Genomic DNA, 26,068 nt, shown 5'->3' with positions numbered 1-26,068 from the left:
GACAGTGTGTGCTGTAGGGGACAGTGTGTGATGGTAGGGGGACAGTGTGTGACGGTAGGGGGACAGTGTGTGAATGTACGGAGACAGTGTGTGATTGTAGGGGGACAGTGTGTGCTGTAGGGGGACAGTGTGTGCTGAAAGGGGGACAGTGTGTGCTGTAGGGGGACAGTGTGTGCTGTTGGGGGACAGTGTGTGCTGAAAGGGGGACAGTGAGTGATGAAAGGGGAACAGTGTGTGATGGTAGGGGACAGTGTGTGCTGTAGGTGGACAGTGAGTGCTGTAGAGGGACAATGCATGATGGTAGTGGACAGTGTGTGCTGAAAGGGGGACAGTGTGTGCTGAAAGGGGGATAGTGTGTGCTGTAGGGGGACAGTGAGTGCTGTAGGGGGACAGTGAGTGATGGTAGGGGGACAGTGTGTGACGGTAGGGGGACAGTGTGTGATTGTAGGGAGACAGTTTGTGATTGTAGGGAGACAATGTGTGCTGTAGGGGGACAGTGTGTGCTGAAAGGGGGACAATGTGTGCTGTAGGGGGACAGAGTATGCTGTAGGGGGACAGTGTGTGCTGTAGGGGGACAGTGTGTGCTGAAAGGGGGACAGTGAGTGATGAAAGGGGAACAGTGTGTGATGTAGGAGGACAGTGTGTGCTGAAAGGGGGACAGTGAGTGATGAAAGGGAGACAGTAAGTGATGAAAGGGGAACAGTGTGTGATGGTAGGGGACAGTGTGTGCTGCAAGGGGGACAGTGAGTGCTGTAGGTGGACAGTGTGTGCTGTAGGGGGACAGTGTGTGCTGAAAGGGGGACAGTGAGTGATGAAAGGGGAACAGTGTGTGCTGTAGGGGGACAGTGTGTGCTGAAAGGGGGACAGTGAGTGATGAAAGGGGAACAGTGTATAATGGTAGGGGACAGTGTGTGCTGAAAGGGGGACAGTGAGTGCTGTAGGTGGACAGTGAGTGCTGTAGGGGGACAATGCGTGATGGTAGTGGACAGTGTGTGCTGAAAGGGGGACAGTGTGTGCTGTAGGGGGACAGTAAGTGCTGTAGGGGACAGTGTGTAATGAAAGGGGGACAGTGTGTGATGAAAGGGGGACAGTGTGTGCTGTAGGGGGACAGTGTGTGATGATAGGTGGGCAATGTGCGCTAAAGGGGGTCAGAGTGTGATAATGGGCACAGTGATCTAATGGCTGGGGGAGGAAGAGGGTCATGAGTTTGCCACTGGGGGTTATTTCTGAGACATACATCCTTTTTACTAATGTCATTAATTGGCAAATAGAAGGTATGTGGGGAGAGCTAAGGTGGATGATGAATTGGCTGGGGGTGTAGGTGATGAAAAAATTTGGGAAGTGGGTGATGAAATTGCCAGGGGAGCCATGAAGGCCGCTGGTGGATGAGGAAATGGCTGGTGGGGGGAAGGCATGATCTCTGTAATGTGTGGCGATTATGAGGATGCTCTCTACAGAGCCTAATTATTAAGAGTACGTTTGCCCATTTACAAAACAGGACCCCAACTTTTCAGAAGATAGCTAAACAACAACAAAGCTGCAAGAACATGCAAGAATGAACAGTAAGAACAGGTAAAAGAATCGATCTAAAGTTGTTTGCTGGAGACACTGAATTTTCCTTTTAGGATTTGAGGGGAGAGGGGGTGCTACGGGTTAATTAGCCTACGGCGGCCAGAACCCATAATCAGGACCTGACTGCTCAGTCTCTTTTGCCTATGGTTCAGGTAGCTGCATATTTCCTTCCTACCTGAGCTGTCTGCTGGGCAGCTCCTGTTCACCTACTGATGATATAGATGCACATGATTGGCCTATTCTGCTGTTGTCTGGTCCTCCCAACCTTCCAATCTGCACAGGTACAATGAAATGATTTTCATGGTTTGGTGACACAGATTTTTTCTTAATCTCTTTATTTATGAAGTTTGAAGTTTAACAGTAAACAGACAAGCATGGCATTGCAAAAGTCACACAGGCATGATGCAGAAGACACGTTCAAGACAGGGCGGCTCAGCTTAACAGGCAAATAACAGGAAGTGAAGTACCAGGTTGGTACAATGGTCTGAAAAAGGAAAGAGCAGGCGTGAGGTATGTGCCATGCATCTAACCTGGTGCATCTTGGTCATGGGGCAAGGGTACGGGATGGGAGTGCAAAGAGGGAGGTGCCAGGGGCAGGGAGGGGATGGGGCAGTGAATGAGAATAAAGGGGTTTAGAACAGGCAAGGCAGTGGGGTTGTGTGGTGCGAATACCAATCTCCCCAGACTTTGTGAAAGGAAGCCAATTTGTTGCTCTGGAGAGTAATTATATATTCCATGCGAGACACAAACCATATACGGTTGACCACCTCCTAACGCAGGGGGTTTGTTTTTTTTGTAGTTGTGAGCAATCTGAAACTTTGCCGTGACACAGATATTTTGCTATTTTTCCGTAATAAGGAATAAATCAGTCAGTTGCACACCTAAAATCACTTGGAAATGACATTTTGAATCGAATGTCAAGTTTTTCTTTTTTCTTCTAAGCAGAGCTGGCAAACAATGTAGGCTATTACTAATGTAAAATGTAAAATAATAAACATGCCAACTTCTCGCAATATTAATTCATAGTATAGATAGACACAAATAAATATTACAACTACTTTCAGTATTAAGAGAAGAGCCAATTTTAGCTACAGGGCATATATCCTTTTGAATAATATGAGAGAGTTTTCAGCACATATACAGTATCAGAGTACTTAGCTGTATGTTGCAAAGTCCCCCAGGAATATGACTTAAATGCTTAGTAATAAAAACTAAGTAATAGTAAGTTTTCAAGTACTTTGTGTAAGTTTCTCTATTTTTGAGAGTAGAGTGGAAATAGCTCACAGATGGATCCACCATCTTTTTTCTCGAAATGCAGTTGAATGGCCTGGGATTAGTCTCTCTTCTCTCTGAATGGTGATTTGCCAGTTGTGTGTACTATAGCACAGTGCATAAATCCAACACAAGCCACTTCATTATCAACTATTTATATAGCGCCACTAATTCAGCGCAGTACAGAGAACTCACATCAATTTCTGCTCCATTGGAGCTTAAATTCTAAATTCCCTAACATACACACACAGACCGAGAGAGATTAAGGTCAATTTAATAGCAGCCAATTAACCTACTAATATGTTTTAGGAGTGTGGGAGGAAACCAGAGGAAACACAGAGAGAACATATAAACTCCACACAGATAAAGCCATGGTAGGGAATTGAACTCATGACCTCAGCGCCGTGAGGTGAGAGCGCTAACCACTAAACATTGTCAACAGTGAGGTGCTCACAATAAAAGAAAAAAATTGTTTGGCGGAAAGGATATTAAAATGATCTGCAAATGAAAAATAGAACATTTTCAGTAGTGTTGCCGAATACAGTTCCACTGACAATATTTTATTAAAATTCTTTTGAAATTTATTAGCAACTATCAACATGTTTATTATACTTAATCGACTGTGTTATTCCCAAACTAGTATAGCTACATTAAACAGACATTTTCTTGTTAAAGCTATAGGGCCTAGTTTACAGTTGAACTAAGTCCAATTGTGGGCGTGCAAAAACCTCACTTGCTTCATTACGCAGAAAAATTTAGCCATATTTTAAGTTGAACATAACTTTGATTTGTAGTCTCCTATACCTTGAGAGGCAGATTTGGGATGGACAAGCTCATGATAAGTAAAGTTGGGGTGTTCCATAGTCCCAAGTTACTTATTATACACACAGTCGTCCCCTTATATTAAGGTTACATCTAAAAAACGTCTTTTTCCCATAGGGAATTTGTGAGAGGTGGGGCATGGTGTTTGAGGGTCTACATTTTAAAAAGTATTAAAGCTATTAAACTGAAATTTGGCATGCGAATGGAGAACTGTCCACAGGTACCGCATGTGAAATTTCAGAAAAAAAGAATAAAAAATGACAATTTAGGAACAATCTAAAGTTCAAAATCTGTCCGTTTTTTTTCTACTTCCTGTTTCGCAAAAGTCGCAGTTTTTCTGGGTTTTTGGGGGGAGCGTAACTCAGTGTACAGGGCATTTAAAGACACGCGGTAAGTTTTGTTAGAAAACTATTAGGGCTGAGGAGTGCCTTTGAGGGTTCACAAGTTTGAGAAAGTTACAGTTTTTTTACAATTTGGTAAAACATGCCCCATTTTAAAGATAGGGGATTTCATAGAATGTCATAACGTTGCGCATGTCTGATAGAGTCTTGTGTCTGGGTGTACTGAAAATGGCTTCACTTGAGAGCACAAACATGGCTGTACCCTCTCGCTAAGAAATTTCCTTCTGTTAGCCAGATAAATTAGCGATAGTTGCCTGATGAAAGGAAGATGACTGGAGTTTTGGGGCAGAGGGGAACACACACAAACATTTTTAGCCCTGGCACCACTCTCTTTACAAAGTTTAATCCCTTCGAGCTGATGCCAGAGCGGCTGTTACAGTTCCCGTTTTGAACGTCCCGCCCCTCGGTGACATCACTTAATTTATTCACTTCACTTGTCTTGGGGCGGGAGATTTAAAAGGGTCTATGGTCTTCTATAAGTAAAAGGACAAAATTTGTATTTTTGGAGCTGTGTCAACTGTTAGGTTTTATAGATTACCTTAGCACAGTGCAGCACCAGTTGGAACTGTTAAAATGGTTCGATCTCGAGGAGTCTGACAGGGGACACGGTGACTCCTTCCAGCGGGAGGGGAACCCAGAGACCTTTCAAACCGTGGAGGGGACAGCCAGGGAGCGGGGTGTCACACCGTGTGACCCATGCAAGATGCGCACCCAGCAAGAGCGCCCGGTGGCTGCAGGAGACGCTGGAGGCCGGGGAGAATGGGCTGCTGTTTCTGGACTGGCTATCAGCGTCACCATCCCTAGCCTGATGCTGCGCCACCCGAGGAGAGGGAACATGTCTGTCCGCTCCATCATCGCCAGCAATAATACTGAGCTCCTTGTTGATCGTGATGAAGAGTTGAAGAGTTTCCGGGTTCTTCAGGCTCACGGCTGCGCGCCCAAACTCTACTGTACCTTTAACAATGGCCTGTGTTATAAATTCATGCAGGGAGCAGCCCTGGATCCCGAGCTTGTCTGTTACCCCACCATATTCAGGTACATGAGACGTACTGACGTGTGTAAAAATATGTTCTGTGTCACACCTAGCATGCTCTGTATACAACCACATAACATGCATGTAATCTTCACCATGCTCATAAGTGTCAAGTTACTGGCACTATATAAATAGATGTGTTAAATCCTCCATGTAATTCAGCCAGTGCTTACACAAGGAAATTAGCTGCTAAGAATTTGTGATGACTTATTGTACATTGCTTTAGGGTGTGAGTGTTGACTGCACAGCGTAGGTATTATAACACGAGGGTAAATTGACCACAGTGTATCGGATTATCTGCGGAGTTATTGACTGCTGGGCGCCCAGCTCTGTAATATTGAACTGTTAGTTTAGGAATAATACTGCCACTTGGGAATGTATATTCTGTTAAATTTAAAGAAACTGTATGTTGAAAAATGAAATGGATAGCCCGATAGTTACATGTATCAGCTGAGAATGCTGCAAGTTAGATGTGCTGTGTTTACCACCCAATCCCCCCCTCCCCTTCATACCCTGTGTGATGTACGTAAGAGGAAGCTCCTATCTTATATGGCTGTGGTCGGCTTGTGGATTGCTACGACAGGTTTATCCGTGAAGTTCAGAGTCCGCAGGTTCTGGAGCAGGAGATGGCCTGGATGAAGAATGTGCTGTCCAGCATGGGCTCCCCGGTGGTTCTGTGTCACAATGACCTGTTGTGTAAGAATATCATCTATAATGAAAGCAAAGGTAAGTATGCCGAGGCAGTAAGTACACTCTCCTGCACTCCTGCTCTCGTAATGTTTACTATAAATGTATTTACTGTGCTGCTCATTACTGTTGATTTCCTTTGGTAAGTAGGGAAACTCTCATACTGGGAAGTGTTATGTGGTTATGTCATCTGCCACACCAGATGTTTGTTATAAACTGTATCCTGTCCCTGGTTCTATAATCTAACCATTCACTTCCAACCTCTCACTAACCCTCCTCATCAAGGGCTCGTTCACACACGCGCTGGGAAAACGCATGAAAGGCGCGGTTTTGGGGGTCATTTTAAAGCATCTTCCATGCGCTCTGTCTTGCATTACGCTTTTACCAATATAATGTATTAAACTGGTAGCATGCGTTAGGGCGAGAGAAATAGTATGTGCAACATTATAAGATTTTAGAACACCGTAGTGGGAACGGCATCATTGATTTATTTATGCGCCTTTCCTGCCTCTTTAACATGCAAAAAAATGCAGTTGATTGTGAACGCGTCCTTTAAATGGACCAATCCCCTACACAGAGCGGGGCAGCTGTTCTGTGGGCTGAAGGCAGATTCTCCAATTACTAGGATCATCACTGAGGGCGTGAGGAGCCTGGTGAACTGATTACCTGCTCACTCATGAATACTCATCCCACTATATGGCTGCCTCACTAGGCCAGGGCTACCCTATAATATGTGTTCTTGTGACCAGCAGTGAAGGAGTTAGTTCATGACGGTTACTGTATAAACCAGCCAGGTTCTGTCTGATTACCGCGGTGTTCCCTGGTGAGCGCTCTGCGTAGGCGCACATTACTAACCAATAAAACGTATTAAGAATGTAATCTGTCAGAGCCTTGCTGGTTGGATCATGTCTACGGATCATTGCAGCTTGTATGTAATGTTTGATCTCTCTCCTGTACACTCGTTGTGACTTGTTTTTCCTATTTCTTAATGCTTGTATCTAGGAGAGCCACATCTATGTACAGGAGAGAGACCCGGGGTAATGATGTTATATGAGCGGTGAATCTCGACATGTCTGTAAATCGGATCATTCTTGCAGTGTTGTTCTTATATCATTTATTCGGCCACTTTTTGGGTCAGGGTCGTAATTTTCCTCAGTTTTAAAGTGGAATCTTTTTACCTTTCATGCACAAAAACCACGCAGCCCATATGGAAACCTACAGCAGAGATGGATCTTGTGGCAGTCATTGTGTCATCGTTCAAACAAAACTATTTACACAGCAACTATTGTGGAATGTGACTATTGACACTTTGCATGCTGCTGCGATAGGGCAACACCCCAAACATATGACATTTAATCTATAGAAACCACGTGTGTCCTGTCCTGGACTATTTACCTTTTACCTGGGATACATATAAAACCTGCCACTCCCAGCTGCTCTGTATAGAGTGCCAGCAGAGCTTACACTCTGCTGACTATTACACGTCTTTAGTTTGTGATAACCGTTCGCCATGTTCCTTAGTCTGCAACCAGAGGATCGGTTACTAACTCTGTATATATGTTATGAAACTAGCTGACTCTGACAGGAAACTTTGGGAACTTTGGAAAGTGCCTTTTCTTGTGAACATTAAACTTCAAAACCTTAACTACAACAATATGGGCCCATAAATCTCTTATGCTGCTAATCTTAACCTTGGAAAGGGTTTTTGTTAAAGTATCTTTGAAGCCTCTTTATATAAATGTTTTGGCTGCAGGCGCTTCTCCCGCCGCGGAGAGGTCGACACTGTGCTGCTGTATGACGAGGCCACGCTGGAGTGGCCAGACAACAGCCCCGCCACCAGCTCCACAAGCTGCGGGAAGACGTCTGCCGAGCTTTCTACCTGAGAGGTGGATATAGTAACTTTCAGAGGGAATACCCAGATCATTGCGAGGTTGGTCTTGAGATCTCCTCTCCTAGCGATCCACCCCCGGATTCTGTTCTTGGGCTGGGAGGAATGAGGATAAGTTCGGAAGGTTCCGATGGAGAGTCTGACAGCGCGACCGAATCTGAAGGAAGTCCCGCCATCACCAATCAGTCTACCTTCCCCTACAGATTCTTCCGTATTTGTACCTTGGCTGCGCAAAGGATTCCACCAACCTGGATATATTGGGTAAATATAATATCAAATACATCTTGAATGTGACTCCTAACTTGCCCAACATGTTTGAACATAATGGTGAATTCAAATACAAGCAGATTCCGATCTCTGATCACTGGCGTCAGAATCTGTCTAAATAAGTATATAAGGATAGAATGGTTTTGAATGTTTGACATTATAAATGTACATGGAGGACATCACAAACCCTCTTACACTTTAATTGGGGGGGCACATGGCGTAGTTGTAGTTATTCACATTTAAGACGTGAAATTTAGTGATGTTGGGGAACAACTCCAGGTAAATGCGTATAAATTACCTCTGGACCCATTTACCTTCACACCCAGACACAATTGTGACCTATCGCTCTATGGTAGCCATGCTGCAATCTGCCCCAAAGGATATTGACTGAACAAGGCAGCACCTTTATGCTGGAAATGTATCTATGTAGCTTTGTATCATGATACATTACTGTGTAACACTTACACTTTGTCACAAGTGATATCCGTGATTTCTATGCGGAACGGGTACTCGGGCGTGACAGCATTAGTCACAGGTAGTCTTAACCTTTTCTTATTTTAGTTTGTATTATTATGTTTGCATTTGTTCATTGTTTCCAATCCAAATGTTGCTGATTATTAAATACTTAATGTAACAATAATCTCGCATTACAAATCTGGATCAGTATTACCTTCCTTTGTATAATAGTTTGGTAATGACGGCCTCAGAAAACAACCGTTCCACAGGTGATGCAAGACTTGTAGAGGTGAGCTAGGACTTGTAGTTCCACAACAGCTGACCTCTGCCTCACCATACATCCCAGTTGTAATTTTGCTGTTTTAATAACTTTGCTTAAAGTACTAAACAATGGCCTGTAATTGTGTGTATCGCCTGATGTTATTGGGCGGATGCTATTGGAGCGATTAGACACCGACTTCCCCCACGTAGAAGCGGCGTGATCGCGTCAAAGGTTTGTGTTTTGTGTACAGATGGTTGTGGTAAATGGCTTCTGATTTGCAGAATGAAAGAATGATGAGATTATGTTGTTTATACTACAAATAAACATATTTTTTTTTATGAAAAAAAAAATGGTTCATTCTCCTGTATAGTAAGTCTCTCACAGGCAGTTATTTCTCAGTGAGTGAGGAGCCAGCTAAACGAGAGTCCCTGGGGAAGGGTCAGATCCAGGGGGGGCGATCACCCCCCTAGCACACTGCCAGGGTCGGACTGCCTGAAGGTACCGGCCAGACTGTGCACTGCTTCCTGCACCACCAAACACTAACCACGGCTCCGATGTGCTGTCATTCAGCCGAGAGGAACAGGAGTACAGTGGAACCTGACAGGCAGGGCTCTCTGCCATTTGCTCCAGCCTAATTCCCCTTGCTGCCCTCTCGCATGTGGTGTCACCCACAAGAAAAGCACCTCTGTCCTGCTGGTCTCAGGCAGCTCCTTCACAGAGAACCGCTGCTGTGTAGCAGCGTCGCTGACATCAAAACATGTCAGTGGACAGGAAGAGAAAAGAACTGTCGATAGCTGTTAGTTACTTTTATTGTTTGGGGAGGAGATGATGCCTGTTCTCTGCTGCTACACAATACGTTCTAGTCTACTGTGCGCGTGCGCACAGCAACCTGTCAAAGCGGCAGTAACTTTCAGCCCATACACTTACCTTCTCCCCGACGCAGGACATCCCCGGAGGCGCTGCTCTGCGATTGCTGTAAAATCCGAAGAGGCTGAATGCCGGTGATGCATTGTCACAATGCAGCGCCGGCATCCAGCCTCTTCGGATTTTACAGCAGTCGCAGAGCAGCGCCTCCGGGGATGTCCTGCATTGGGGAGAAGGTAAGTGCATCAGGAAACCGGTGTACGAGCCCTTGTCCGGAAGAGTGGTGCCCGGGTGGCGATTAAGAAGATCCCACAGTGACTCATCTGCTCATCTGAAGCAGGGGGGGGTAGGGTGGTGAGTGAGATATGATCTCGGGACTGTCAGTAGTGCAGACGGGGAAATGATAGCTGAACACTGAAAGCACCGGTAATGGGGTAAGGTTCATTGGGTGAGAGGTTGAGGTCGGGTACTCGAAGCAATGGAGGAGAGGGACTGAGTGTTGTCTGAGATGAAGATCCATGACTGTTATTAGTACTGCAGGCAGGAGCCCTTGTAAATGTCTCTAATGCTGGTGCACAAACTCTGGAGATTAAGGGTATAAGGTGTGCAGCAATTAAAGGATGAGTCTTGTCTTGATCATGCTGTCTAAATGGTGTGCCCCCCGAGCATCTCTTGAGTATGAATAGTTTTAAGTTCTGCGCATGCATTATTCTGCCCGATATACATTACATATCCCTTTTAATGTAATACTTGTTGAAGATAAACAGGTGTTTTATTTGTCATTACCTGTGGTGATTATAAGGTACTTCTCCATGTTGATGATTGTCAAACAGACCAGAATAACATTGTCTAACGCTCTTTCCCCTAACCTAGCTGGTGGATGTGGGCACTAAAATATTGGGGTGAAAGCTGTATTGGTAAACTACCCCTTAAAGTGGACCTGTCACCAGGTGCACTAGTGTGTTTGTTTTTCTTTACCTGGGAGAGCATTTTATGTTACTTATACTAAATACCTATTACTTGTTGGGTGTAAGGCAGCAGTCCTATCTCTGGTGCTATGGTCATTGACACCTCTTGTATGTTAAACTTTAGACTATGTAGTTTATACATGCTGTTCAGATTAAGGTCTTTTACAAAATCTAGTAGTGCTGTAATGTGGATGGACTGTGAGGGGGGTAGTGGTGTAATGTGGAGCTGTACTGTAGATTTACTAAACTGTGGGTTTCAAAAAGTGGAGATGTTGCCTATAGCAACCAGTCAGATTCTAGCTGTCATTTTGCAGAAAGTACTAAATAAATGAAAGATAGAATTCGATTGATAGCTATAGGCAACATCCCCACTTTTTCAAACCCGCAGTTTAGTAAATATACCCCACTGTCTGCATCTCACTTCTAGATGTGCACCTGACAGCAGATAGTTCCCCTAATGCTATGTGCTGGGATGGGTTATATGCTGTCATGTGGATTACATCTCACATACTCACTTCTCTCCACTGCAGGGGCAGATTGGGAATTTAAGACAACCTGGAAAAAAGTCTGAAAGTGGCCGCATGTGCAGGCATGCCAGCAGAGTAAAACCAGATGTGCAGCTCAAAGGCCTGGGATTAATCTGTATTTGCTACTGTCTCCAATCAGGTCCCCTCATTGCGTATCGGAGCTCCTACTAGGTAGGAGCTGTTTGCGGTGGCTCCTCACTTTTTTTTTATTTTTCTTCAATCAAGCCAAAAGATTTGTGGATCTTACAAATATGGGGCCCTCCTGGCCGAAGAACTGAACAAATTTCAAGCATGGACTTTTGGAAGTACAAATTTCTGTGGGACAGGGGCAAGCATGGACTTTGGATATAAATTTATTTTGGATTTTATTTACAGCCATTTTTGGATTGAAAGCTGCTGACGAGAGATGAAAACTTCATTGGTGAGTATAGGGTATTTATTATTTTTAATAAAAATATATGGTATCAATGAGGGTGTTTACTGTCTTTATTATGAGTTTATTATTTTTATTAAATGGATGTGTTATGTAAACATTTTATTTTGTGGAACTACAGGTCCCAGCCAGCCCTGGGTGTCAGGGTATGTTGGCACTTGTGGTTCTCCAAGTGCCAACATGCCCTGGCTGCTGTGGGTATGCTGGTGCTTGTAGTTATACAAGTAGCAGCATGCCCACACTATTTAGGGCAAACTGGCTGGCTGGGACTTGCAGTTCCACAAAACAAAATGGCGTCAGTTTGTTTTTTTATCAATTACATCGCCGTTATTGCCCTACACCCACCGCCCAGGGGTGTAGGAAGAGCCCTAGTGCTATCAGCACTGGGCTGGGTGTCCCTAGGGGGGAGCGCTCATTTTCTTTTCGGCGGACCCCACTCCCTAGGAAATCCAGCACAGCACTGAACAGTCTGGGGTTGGTTAGTCATTATGGCAGGGGGACCCCTGCCGCGTGTCCCCCTGCTATAGTGCCTCCAACCCTGGCTGGTTTGTCTAGTGCTGGTTCTATGAAAATAGGGAGGATCCCACGCAATTTTTTTCCCGCGATTTTCACGGAACCAGCAGTAGGCTGGCAGCACTAGGGTTAAGAGTGAATAGAGGGGAGACCCCATGCTTTTTTTTAAACTTTTATCTATTTTTTACTTTATTTTAAGGGACTAGTTTGGGACTAAAATCGCGGGTTAACATACGCGATTTGCCACAATTTTAACACGCTGGCAAAATTGGACCTTGATACATTTACCCCTACAAAGAGTTGTATTGTGAGAGTATTAGACTTCAGGTAGATGAAGTGTAGAAGATAGAGAAATTACAGAGAAAAGAAATAAAATAGAACTGGAATGGTAAGCATTGCAAGAAGACTTAGTAACACCATTATAAAACAAGAATATTTTTATACCCCCCCTAGGGGGTTAATGTATAAATCTGTGAGTTTCCAGCGTGTTTGAAAAGTGGAGATGTTGCCTAGAGCAACCAATCAGATTCTAGCTTTGATTTTGTACAATGTTCTAAATAAATGATAGCTAGAATCTGATAGGTTGCTATAGGCAACATCTCCACTTTTCAAACCTGCCAGAAACTGACTCGTAGCTTGATATATTTAAGCCCAGGAATATTTTAGTGAAAATTATAGTATCAAAATACATCACTCTGTATTGTGCAGGGACCAGAGGAAGGCTCTCTGTGCTGTGCAGCAGTCAGAGGAAGGCTTTATGTATTGTGCAGGGGTCAGAGGATGTTTCTCTATGTTGTGTAGGGGTTAGAGGAAGGCTAAATGTAATGTGTAGGGGTGAGAGGAAGGCTAAATGTAATGTGCAGGGACCAGAGGATGGCTCTCTGTGTTGTGCAGGGGCCAGAGGATGGCTCTCTGTGTTGTGCAGGGGCCAGAGGATGGCTCTCTGCGTTGTATATGGATAAGTGAAGGCACTACCTATTGTGCAGCGGTCAGATGAAGATTCTCTTTATTATGGGATTTGAAAATTATCAATATTTTTACTTTACAAAAAGCCATGAAATTCCATAGACAAAAAACCTTATGGTTTAACATGTCCAATTAAGGCTCCTTACACACCATCTAAACTGTAAGAAAACTATTGAAACTCTTCCACTTAAACTCTAAAAAGCAATGAAATTACGACAATTAAGGCAGAAGCCTTAATGGACGTGTTCCTTGAGCAATACAGACATGGTATGTCATCACATCCTGTGGTTAGCTGCAGATTCAGCACTATCATGGAGTGAGAACACGTCCATTAAGGCTTCTGCCTTTATTGTCGTAATTTCATTGCTTTTTGGAGTTTGAGTGGAAGAGTTTCAATAGTTTTCTTACAGTTTAAATGGTGTGTAAGAAACCTTAATTGGACATGTTAAACCGTAACGTTTTTTGTCTATGGAATATATATATATATATATATATATATATATATAAAAGCCAAAACCAACCTCCTATGAGGGGCATATCTTGTGATTATTAGAATTGCAAATAGGAAAACATATGAGCTAGATCTAACATATGCTATGAATCTTCTCTTATTGAAAGACGGTAACTTGTAAGAGATTGATAGAACATATATCTATGTGGAGAAAGAATTGGCATATTAGTCATTGCCATGTATAATCAATCATTTTCTCACAATTTAATACTCTATATAACATGGGAGAGGAGTGAACCATGAGAGGAGTGTGTAATTGTTTCTGTATTATGTAGCAAGATTGTACCATTTATATAAATGAGACAACCTCACTTCCAAAGAATCTTAACATTGCCTATCTGCAACATAGTCTCATACATTAATACCTGGATTGTTATATTATTTTCTCACAGGAACAATAGTAGTTTAGATTATGCAACAAAAAAATCTTATTTGAATGATTAAATTTAGTTGCTACATAGTATACTGTACATTAGCAGTGGGTCACAATTGTAATATCCCACTATGAGATTACTGTTGAAAATATACTCCATTCAATATGAGATTTACATTTATCTCATTGTTAGCACTTGTATCTAATGAATTCCTATAGGATGGATTTAAATGGACTAACACATCAAAGTTAGTTAAGTTCTATGGTCCACTCATAGATTTCAGATCTCAAATGAGGTCATAATAATTCATATGCTAACATCTATAAGGTTAAGGAACAGGACTAAATTGTAGTTCCTATTTAATCAGCAGAGCTAATGGAGCCACAGAACGTCTCCCTGTAATGTCTGTCAGTATGGCGTATAACATATTACGCTATTTTAAAATAGTAAAAGTGCAACTCACGGCGCTAGAACGGTCACATATAACAGAATGCACGCATCATGTGATGGATAGCTGTAACACATAAAAAATATACACATTGAGCAGTAAAGTCCCAACATATAGAGAAAGGGTCTCTAAAGTGCCCTTGAGTGATTGGTCCCTCTTCCAAGTGTGTTCTAGGTGGCCAATAGATGAATGTAATCACGTAAGGGGGTCCCCACAGGGTATACGCTTACAAGATATATTCTTGAACGACAGCACATCAAAAGCACATCTGATGGTGAATACGATCTCCTCCACAGGAAACTCCAGCGGTGAATACATATACACAGAAAAAAGATCATAGCATAATACCATTTATTTGAAAGTATAAAATAAAACAAGAATTGATCTGCTTCTAGAGGCGTACCACAATGCAAGAGTCACACAGCATAACGAATGAGAGATGGAGTGGGTTTACCCGATGGCGATAAACTCCCAAACCTTGATAAAGAATCTATTGATTCGAAACGCATTGGACTAACAGGGAGGCATTTTCTGAGGACCACCTGAGGATCCACTGCAGCCGTTTGGGAGTTTATCACCATAACTCATTGATAGTGCTGGGGTGAATAATAACAATACCTCCTGGAGCCCTCCAACCCCTCCAAAACGTTCCCATCCCAGGCCTAAAGATTGAAACACATGCTTGGCACTCTAACTAGCTAACCCACATAACTCATTTTTTTTTAGCCAGATTTCATGTTGTTTTCCTATGGCAAAACCTGATAGAAAATTAACTAATAAAAGTTGTTGGGATATTCCCACTTGGAAAGTCCAATGCAGCAAAACTGGTGAGGAGAAAGTCAGAAACTAAAGATCGAAATGAAAAACTAATATTTGATGAATCTGCTTCTGATAGCTTTTTGCTGTACTGTATGAATGGGATTTGGGATTTATCATATTGGTTGCTTGACAAGGGTATACTACCCTTTCTTTTTTAGATTGCTACATGTCTCAAAAATATGAGGCAATACCTTTAATATGCTAGACCTTAAGTGAGCAATGGAACCTTATAGCAATATTTTAATTACATAAGGATCAGGTCTTAAACACAAGAATACTCCTATTCCTATTTAATTAACAAAACATATCTATAAATCTATAGTACTTCTTCCCCCCAAATTTTAAAATTTTCTCTTATGTTTTCAAATGTTTATTGCCAAACAGGTAAAATAGTACTTACATTTTTAACGTTTACACAGGAACTGGGGCCATTCAACATTGTTTTTGCTATTCAGTTTCACAATGTTCAATTTAGAATATGATCTGTTATTTGGAAAATTCTTTTATATGGGACCATTTGTCACTGCCCTGGCATTGCCCTCAATTTTCTAGTTTACTTAAAGAGAGTGACCTGAGTTAGTAGATTTTGTGGAGACTGCTCCACTTATTGACATTCATTTATTCAATATACACAGATGTTTTGGGCATTATTTGATGCCAGGTCAGTGTGCAGGCTATACACCTATTTTCTCATGCATTATTTAGCAAAGTCACTGCCAAGGTGCCCATATTATCAACTTGGCAAAAAAAACAATTAAAATCTTTAAAGAGAAGCATTTCAAATAGTTCAACAGCATTTAAATGTCATGTTTCTAATGCAGATCTATTTTTAATGATAAATCAGACTCTTCTCAATTATAACATGTTAATCAAATGATTGCTCAATTAATCTATGGTCATCAGTAGCTTCAATGTCGCTTCAAATATCACTGTAACATACAAAATATTTAATATTTAATTTATTGATTATTTAACTTTGCTGATAGAGCTACTGAATATTGGTAAAGACTCCAATAGAAAAGCAATGAAAGATATTAAATTACTGGTGTACAAATGCATAAACAGGCATATGTTATAATAATTAAATTTTTATGTTTTGTTTTGTTTTAAGTTCGAAGATATAACATAGATTAATAATTTTAGTTTTCAGGCTCATAATAAAGTTTTCTATAAAATTAATGTATCATCTGTAAGTATGATTTATGCATCATTAAATAAGCTCATCATTAAATAATACAAAGGGAACACTCTTATTGCACTGCTTTGCATGACTTTTCAAACCGAGGTGGAAACATTTCAGTTACTTTTATGACATAGCATACACATTGGAACAGTAAAATCTGCTTCATCTGCATGGTTGTAGAGAATAAGCAATCTTGTGTGTTGATACACATTAGGGAACAGGATAGAGTGTGCTCTGCACCAAGGGTCAAAGGTACTCCCCCTGCAGTCAATAGTAATTTTAAAAAATAGCCATTATTATATTGTCTGAATTTATTATTAATTTATTTAAATTTGATCTTTCCTGGAGAGGGTGGTGCTGGTCCTAAATGCTATATGATGCTGTCGGTGCCATTCCCTCAGCGCCTCTCTCATCAGGCATCAGAATGGCTGATGTCAATGCCCTTGGCACTGCACAGAGTCTCGAGGTCCGCCCTGGACACATTGGTGTAATCAGACATTCTGTGCATTCTCCTGGCTGCAGTTATTCCTCTCCTGAATAACTCGGCTCTCCCGACTGGTGCACGAAAAGCCCCCTGCGGTTATCCCACCGCTTACCACCAGAAATCTGTGACAGGATGGACCGCCTATGCCACCCTGTCTGTTGTTGCTGGGAACAGGCTGGGCTTACTTTGACACTGTCCCCTTTCATTATTCTGAATACGTCCCTCCTGCCACAGTAGGAGGAGCCTGCTGCCACCACTGGACTCCTTTATAGCATCCAGAACCACATTCCTTCTGGGTAACTGTCGCTGGTAGCGTACTCCCATGCTGGTACACTTGGGTTGGTACCCCTGACCGCTTACTATGAATCAGAGTGCTGTGGATGGATCCCCCCTGGCCTATCACACTGGCCAGAGCTGCTAGGTAGCGACAGAGCGGTGGTACTGGAAAGCTGGGTCCAAACCTCAGAAACAGCTGGAGGACGGATTAGATTTAGGGTCTAATCAGTAGGTCACAGGATTACAGCAATACTGAAGAAGTTGCCAAGCAGGGTCTTGAAGCAGAGAGTGATGTTTATTTCGCTCACGTGTCCTGACAAGGACAGTTCCACTGATTAAAGGAATCAGTAGTCAAATCAGATGGAACATCAGAATCATATATTTCAGTTTACAAGGGCTCTCTTTTTATACAGTTTTAGACACAGCCTCACAGGCTATTTTTAGAATCAGGATGCAACCTGTTTACCCAAACATGGATTTATATGCAATGCAAAGCTAACAATATTTACATTTATCTGTGATATCCTAAAACCTTGCTGTGACTTCCTGCATCTTATCTTGGACACAGTGGACATCTGTCAGCAAGTCTAATTACCCCTTCCTTTCCCTTAAGGGGTATTGGACACTCACATCAAAAGGTCTAATCAACATGAGATTAGCACGGGTGCTTTCTTCCAACAGTTTCAGAATACACATTTACTCCAAGAAAAGTTGCAAACCCTAAACAAGTCATTTCCGTACACCAAGATATACAAAAGACTTTCTAAACAAAGACTTATTGTATCAGATATACACATCATAAATAATGCATTTCCTCTAGGAAGGTTTCTATATCAAAATATACACAATATCAAAAATAAGCCCATTGGCAATTATATAAATAAGCGCCCTAAGAGCCCTCTATGCGGACGATATTCTCCTTACCCTAACTAACCCATTAACTACTCTCCCCAATCTATTTCAAGAGGTCGAAACTTTCTCTGTAATATCAAACTTCAAGATAAACACAACCAAAACAGATATCCTGGACCTTCATATTCCCCCTAAGCTAAAGCAACTTTTAGAATTAAATTTCCCCTTCCATTGGAATTCCGAACACATAAGATACCTGGGCATAGCCCTTACCAGAAAGGTTAAAAACATCTACCAAGCTAATTATCCCCCCCCCCCCCCTCATAGCCTGTATTAAAAAAGACTTAAAAACATGGGACAAACTCATGATATCTTGGGTTGGACGGATTACGTCTGTGAAAATGAACTTGCTCCCAAGGTTATTGTACCTTTTTCACACTCTCCCTCAACCCTGAAAATGTTGCAAACCCTCATAATGCGGTTCATATGGTCAAACAAGAGGTCCAGGATCTCTGCTCGCATCTTACAGTGCTCTCCCACGGCGGGTGGTCTTGGCATTCCTAACATTCGCAACTACTATTATGCTGCGAGGCTGGCCCAGTGTGTTCAATGGCATTCTCCCCCTGGAACTAGGATATGGGTGGACATAGATTCGGACATATTGGGTGGCTCACCGATTTGCTCAGTCCTAGCCCTGTCTCTATCAATCTGGTCTAGATGTAATCGTATAGCATCCCTCTCACCTACCCCTTCGATTCTGGTACCCTTATGGTCTAATCCAGCTTTTACACACGGATTATCTCGTTTCATGTATACGAAATGGGCAGGTAAGGGCAAGCTGCTATTACTCAATCTTATAACCAAGACAGCAATATTTCCAGAATTTTCTGAGCTGGTAGAACAGTGTGGTTTTGTTCCGGGACAGTTCCATCAGTATCTTCAGATTAGGCACTACCACCAAACAGTTAAAGCTCAAGCTTCTAGACCACCCACCACATTTGAGAACCTGTGCCTCTCGGGCCCGGCCGCCAAAGGTCTTATATCTATTCTTTATAACACCTTACTTCCCACCACTCCGCCTGTTAAGGAACGCTTTCAGATGCAGTGGGAGGCGGACCTGGGGACCGAGCTATATCAGGAAGAGTGGTCGGATATATTTGATTGTACAGCTCACTGCTCTATAAATGTCTGCATCAAAGAAAATGCTAACAAACTGTTGCATAGATGGTATTATGTTCCCTCGAGATTACAAAAAATATACCCGCAGACTAGCGCCGACTGCTGGAGAAACAATAAACAAGAAATAATGCTCGAAATGGAGCTCCGTCGCCATTTCACAGAGAGACAGAGAAGGGATAGCAGTGTCTAGTGTAGTTAGGCAGGGTTAGTATAGTGATAGTCTCAAGTCACATTACCAGTGCGAGAGCTCACCCACAATTAGGAGAGGTGTCAGTTGGCTTTGTTTAATAGGCTGGTATTGTGCTTTCCAGTCTCCATTCACAGTGTACTGTTGCAGAGCTCAGCCAGAATTAGGAGAGGTGGCACAGGGTTATGCTTTATAGTTCAATAGGCTGTTATTGTTTTTTCCAATCTCCACTCACAGTGTACTATGCCAGAGCTCGCCCACAATTAGGAGAGTTGGCATTTTGCATTTTGTGTATACAAATTTAATAGCCTACTATTGTTCTTTACAGTCAAATTGTATTGTGCCACAATTCACCCACAATTAGGGGAGGGGGCATTTTGCATTTTTTTTATAAAAATTTAATAGGCTACTATTGTTCTTGACAGTCAAATTGTATTGTGCCACAAGTCACCCACAATTAGGAGAGGTGGCATTTTGCATTTTCTTTATAAAAATGTAATAGGCTTGTATTGTTCTTAACACTCACAGTGTACTGGGACACAATTCGGATAGGTGGCATTTTGCAATTTTTTATAAAAATTTAATAGGCTACTATTGTTCTTTACACTCAAATTGTACTGTGTCAGAGCTATGGATTCCCATCAGTCCCCAGAAGACCAGGAGCACCAAGCAGCTGCTGGCACCAGCCATGATGATGACAATAATAATCCCTCTACCTCTACATCATCTGCTAAAGCCTTTCTTAAAGTGCATAGTGTTTGTAAGTCAGGGAAACAAAAATGTAAGAAAACACCTTTCACCTCAGTAAAGAAAGAATCTCCTTTACTCAAGGCCAAGTTAAGTGCCAAAAAAAATAAATTGCCAACATGCCATTCTACACACGCAGTGGCAAGGAAAGATTCAGGCCTTCATCTTACTTTAGGAGTGCTAGTTCTGCAAATGTAATTCAGACATCTTCTTGTAAGGTCAGTGATGACGATGGAAGACCTTGTCGTTCTGACTACAAAAGTGGTGCTCAAATACTTCTAAGTGTAAAAGCAGAGCTGGAAGAAAGTAGCAAGGCCTTACAAGAAAATGTTTATTCTGATCCAGATGTGACACAAATACCTGAGGAGAGTCTTGACCTTTTTGATACAGTACTCACAAAGAAGCCCCCTGTCAGCATATGTTCTGTTGTGTGCATGAGCAGGCCAAGTGTAGCCGGTGATACCCAAATTGAGGATGCTATTTTGGAATTGCAATAGGATGAGGGGGATATTTCTGTAGCTGATGACGGCGCTAATGAGGATGTTGATGACGATGATGTTGTTTCTGTAAGTCCTGTACCGGTGGAAGCAGTTGTTGACAGTGATAGCAAGAAGCCTATTGTCATGCCTGGGCAGAAGACAAAAAAATCCACCTGTTATGACTGGAATTATTTTTACCAAATCCTGACAACAGCTGTGTAGCCATATGTAGCGTTTGTAAATCCACAATCAGTCAAGGTAGAGACATAAACCATTTAGGAACCTCATCCATGTTACACCATTTGAAGAGAGTTCATGGGAAGCTTTTGGGAAAATCCAAAACTTATTCCCACAAAATAACAATAAGCAGTCCAACATCAGCTAGCTCCCTGCTCTCATCTAGATCATGGCCCCTGCAATCGACACCGACGACACCAATATCCTCATTAGTGATCTGAGTTAGTCCTGCATCCAAGCCGCTTAGGCTACGTGACTCCTCCCCTAACCAGGATTCATGTGAAGATTTTGTGACCGTTAGGCCTACTGCTGCTATCGCTGGTCCTGCTGCTGGGGGTGAGTCTTCCTCCCATAAGAAGGCCAAGAAGAAGACCACTAGTACTTTACAACAATTAACTGTGAAACAATCTTTTGCTAGAGGAAGCAAGTATGACAGCAGTCACCCAGTCGCAAACCGGATCACAGACGCCATGGCGACTATGCTAGTGTTAGATCTGCGTCCAATATCCACTATTAACACAGCTGGTTTTTCACAGTTATTTGAGGTCTTGTGTTCCCGTTACCAAATTCCATCGCGGCACTATTTTTCGAGAAAAGCTATTCCTCAACTGTACTAGAACGTTCGTAGAAATGTAATAATTGGGCTACAAAATGCCATTCTACTCACTGTACACTTAACCACAGATATGTGGACAAGTGGAAGTGGGCAAACAAAAGATTATATGACTGTGACAGCCCACTGGGTTGGTGATTCGCCTTCACAAGCAGGAACAGCAGCAGCATGTACACCACTACGTAACAGTTCTCACAGGCAGGCTACTCTTTGTATCACCGGCTTCACTAACAGGCATACAGCTGATAATTTGTTAAGAAAACTAAGGGATGTTATTGATACATGGCTTATGCCACTTGGACTCTCCCCAGGATATGTCATTTCTGATAACGTCACCAATATTGTGCGAGCATTACAGCTGGGAGAATTCCATCAGATTTCCTGTTTGGTGGTGCAGAGCTTCTTGAAAAATAACCGTGAGGTGCAGGAGATGCTTTCGGTGGCCCGTAAAATTTCAGGACATTTCCGGCATTCTGCCACAGCATATAGGAGATTGCAGCAGCTACAAGAACAATGTAATTTGCCCTGCCACCAATTTAAGCAAGAGGTGTTAACAAGGTGGAATTCCACCCTATACATGCTTCAGAGGATGGTGGAACAGCGCAAAGCCATACAAGCGTATTGCACAAGTCATGACATTGGGAAAGGAGGCGGAATGTACTTCAGTCTTGCACAGTGGAGAATCTTTTCTGTGTTGTGCAAGGTGCTAAAAACCATTTGAAGCTGTGACGTGTAAAGTGAGTTCATACACTCCTAGTTTGAGACAAGTCATTCCCTTAATTCGACTTTTGGAAAAGCAGCTTGAGAAACTGAAGGAGGAGATGAAAGAAAGCAATTCCGCAAAGTATGTTGGCCTTGTAGATCAAGAACTTAATTCGCTTCGCCATGATCTAAGAGTTAATAAAATCTTGAAGTCGGATCACTATGTTTTGGCGACTGTGCTTGATTCTAGGTTTAAGACCTACGTAGATTCTTTGCTTCCAACTGACCGAGATCTGAAAAGATGCAAGGAGCTCCTGTTCAGCAAGTTGACCGCTCAAGTGGTCCGTCGCTTGACGGCGTCTCCTCCTTCAGTTTCTCAGGTAGCTGCTGCTCGTAAGAACTTGCGCTTTCCAAAGAGAAGCAGGGATGACGCAGGTGGCAGACCACAACAGTTTGACATCTGCTCTGGTTTGAAAGAATTTTGCAAGAAAAGTGTGACCTCGGCCATAACTCCATCCGATCCTACTATTAACATGGTGGAGGATAATTTTCAAGAGTTCATTGAAATCAACATGTCAGATAGTCCCTTTCCTTACTGGGAGGAAAAACAAGCAATTTGGAAACCCATGTACAAACTCACTTTACAATAACTAAGCTGCCCACCCTCCAGTGTGTACTCAGAAAGAGTTTTCAGCACAGCCGGGAAGTATGTCAGGGATCGACGTAGGAGGTTACTTCCTAAAAATGTGGAAAAGATGATGTTCATCAAAATGAACTACATCTTCCACTTCCATCTTGCTGCAAATTAAATTGTTCTTGTAGCTGCTGCAATCTTTACCGGCAAATACATCCAAGTACTGACACTTCTGTAATGGCGGATTCCAGATTAATTAATAGTCTGTGATGATAATGTACACACTGATGAGGGTGAGGATGATGCTGAAGATGATGACGACAACATCTTGACAGTGTAAAATTCATTTGACAGCACTGTTGGTCTAACCTACATTTAGGGCATTGATAGCTGGTTTAGTGGGAGCCCAAACAAAATAAGCACTTCAGCCACAAAAGTGGCAGCCCTTGTCGCTGAAGTGCTTGATTTGTTAAAGTGTGCATGTCCTTTGTAAGATCCAACATGTGGGTGGGTGGGAGGCCACAAGGACAATTCCATCTTGTATTACTTTTCTATTGGGAGTTTGTGACACTGGTGTGTGGCAATGTTTTCTAGATGTGACATAAACTGCAGTGTGTTTGTGTTATTGCTCTGTCGCTTAACATCCAGCCGGCTTGCTGAAGTATTTGGCTGAAAGTGTATGAAAAGCATATTGTGACCTGTGAGATGGTAAAAATTAAATGAAAATGTCTGGAAATTAGTGTTAGTGAGGTTAATAATAATGTAGGTACAAAATAATACCTAAATTATGTGATTTTAGCCCGAAAACTGGAATTTTGTAAAAAATAGCAAACCAAAACCAAAACACGCAAGGGCAGTTTTGGCAAAACCAAAACCTGAAGGTAATCCAGATCCAAAACCAAAACAAAAAAAAAAGGGGTTCAGTGACCATCTCTAATAAATATTAGTTTATTGTATTAAATTCATTCAAAATACCTATAGTGCCTTGGTAAAAAAAACAAAGATAGTAAGTCAGGAAACACACTAAGCACAGTATAAGAAAATGCAGCTGTTAGCAACTGTTTTATTTATTTTATAGCAATTCGATGTGACTTTTTTTCAGTTAGATTTAATAATATTTGGTAATAGAAGTCTTAATTACTGATATTATTTATGGTTCAGTATCTACTATGTTAAACTTTAATATTTAAGGACTGAGATGGGTTTAGTATATTCATGTTTAGAAATATTCTTTATTTTACTTTAGTTATAATACAATATAGTCTGTCACTTTATAGGTTGAGATTCCTTTAAGGTTTTTTGTTTGACAGACACATCCGAGGTGTAGTGTCAACTAAAAATGCTGGGTTTTTTTTCTAGATCATTGATATAACTGTTGTGACTTAATTTATGCTGTGACTGTTAAAACTATTTTAAAGTGTAATTGCAAAGTGGTTAGCACTTCTGCCTTACAGCACTGGGGTCATGAGTTCAATTCCCAACCATGGCCTTATCTTTGAGGAGTTTGTATGTTCTCCCCGTACTTGCGTTGCTTTCCTCCGGGTGCTCCGGTTTCCTCCCACATTTCAAAAACATACTGGTAAGTTAATTGGCTGCTAACAAACTGACCCTAGTCTGTGTGTCTGTCCGTCTGTCTATCTGTCCGTGTCTTTGTGTGTGGGTGTGTGTGTGTGTGTGTGTGTGTGTTAAGGAATTTAGACTGTAAGCTCCAATGGAGCTCACTGAGTTACTGTGATTATTGTTTACTGTACTGTGCTGTCTCACCTCGTATTGTAATTTTGTTTGTCCCTGTACGGCGCCGCGGACACCTAGTGGCGCCCTATAAATAAAAATTTATAATAATAATAATAATGGGGCAGGGACTGATGTGAGTGAGTTCTCTGTACAGCGCTGCGGAATTAGTGGCGCTATATAAAAAATTTGGTAATAATAATCAAGTGTGCCATCTAGATATGTCCAACTATATGTTTAATTATAGAATCTTATCTAAAAACAAAATATGTGGCTTGTGATTTAAATGGATGAATGTATGCAGTATTATGGCTGCTCTGTAATACAGAATGTTTATATGGCAATCTGAGAACTGCAACATTGCTATGCAATATTTAATGCAATCAGTCTGTTGTTTTTTATTTAGATATGTGTAGTTGTGACACTTTTATACTTAATCTAATAGTAAGCATATACAACTTATATCAACAGCAGGCCACTTCTTTATCTTTATGTGCTGACTGTAGCATGTGATGGAATGTTTAGCAGGATTAATTTGAAGTATGTTATTTAAAGATTTTTTTTAGATATACAGTGGCTTGCAAATGTATTCGACCCCAAAAGTCAACAGATTTGTCTTTGACTTCATGCCTCCTTGTTTAGTAGTGCCAATACCAGTCGGTGGTGAATTCATCATCAATAAGGTAACAGAATACTCTGGCCATAAGTGGACAGGATGAACCCTCTGCTTGTGACCTTTTGTAACACCTGGCCCAAAGAGTGGATTAGCAAGAGTCTAACCAGGCTCAGCTCCTACTGTGCATCAAGGGTGTTGTGTCCCATCCAGGTTTCTCTGCAGAATGCTTTATCGGTTGCTCCAGCGGTACCAATTGTGACTTTTACTACCTCTGCACCCACCGCTACTACCAGTACCACTAGCGCTAGGGGATTACGTATTTCGGGCCTGAGTCATTAAGGAGAGCAAAGCATAAAAAAGGAGTAACATTTGCACCTGGGCAAAACCATGTTGCATTGGAGGGGGAGGTAAATTTAAAATGTGGGGACAGATTTATAGTTGCGGTAGGGCATGTCCTAGATCAACTTTCAATTTCAGTGTAATAATAAAGCTATTAAGTATTTGTGCTAGATGAAAAAACAGCCAGTATTTAACTTATGTGCAAAATAATAAAACTAATTTGCACCCCTTGCATTGTAACATGGTTTGTACCAGAGAACATTTACTCCTTTTTTGCCTTAGTGACTCAGGCCCTTCATCTCCAGAAAAATATAATGGCAATCCCAAGAAGTGCCGTGGTTTCTTTAATCTGTTAGGAACCCCTCCAGCCAGTACAGCAAAACCCGGAGTCTGTTCCGAAAGTCTGGTGTTCACTGTTTCCCCTAGTGGTGGGGACAGACTTGGCTGCAGACAGACAGAGGGTTGTGAGATGTGCACTGGCTGGGGAGAACCCAGGGATAGAGTTACCGAGGCCGTAAAGTAAGAAGTGCAGGAGGGAGTCAGGCGAGACCCCGAGTGGATGGTGTCAAAACTGATATATCACTTGTGGCCACTGAAATAAACATAGGAACAGCTGATAGAGAAGTCCCCTGCTACATAGCAATTTCTGTACCGGTGCTACTCCGGAAAGGAACAGAACTTGCAGTTATAGGTAAAGATTATGAAACTGAACGTAGGCAGTTGCCA

General features: G+C 42.1%; 1 protein-coding gene and 1 pseudogene across 3 annotated transcripts in view; one reads left to right on the top strand and one right to left on the bottom strand.

Moving 5' to 3' along the window:
• The window catches only part of MOCOS (molybdenum cofactor sulfurase), a 720,810-nt gene that overhangs the window by 71,776 nt on the left and 622,966 nt on the right, over positions 1 to 26,068 (bottom strand). The gene's annotated exons all lie outside the window — the stretch shown is intronic.
• Positions 1,556 to 8,064, top strand: LOC142157941 (dual specificity protein phosphatase 7 pseudogene; annotated as a pseudogene).

This window comes from Mixophyes fleayi, chromosome 5 (assembly GCF_038048845.1).
Source record: "Mixophyes fleayi isolate aMixFle1 chromosome 5, aMixFle1.hap1, whole genome shotgun sequence".
In the NCBI taxonomy this organism is placed as follows: Eukaryota; Metazoa; Chordata; class Amphibia; order Anura; family Limnodynastidae; genus Mixophyes; species Mixophyes fleayi.
Note: the sequence above shows the minus strand (reverse complement) of the source record. Positions and strands in the feature narration are given on the sequence as shown.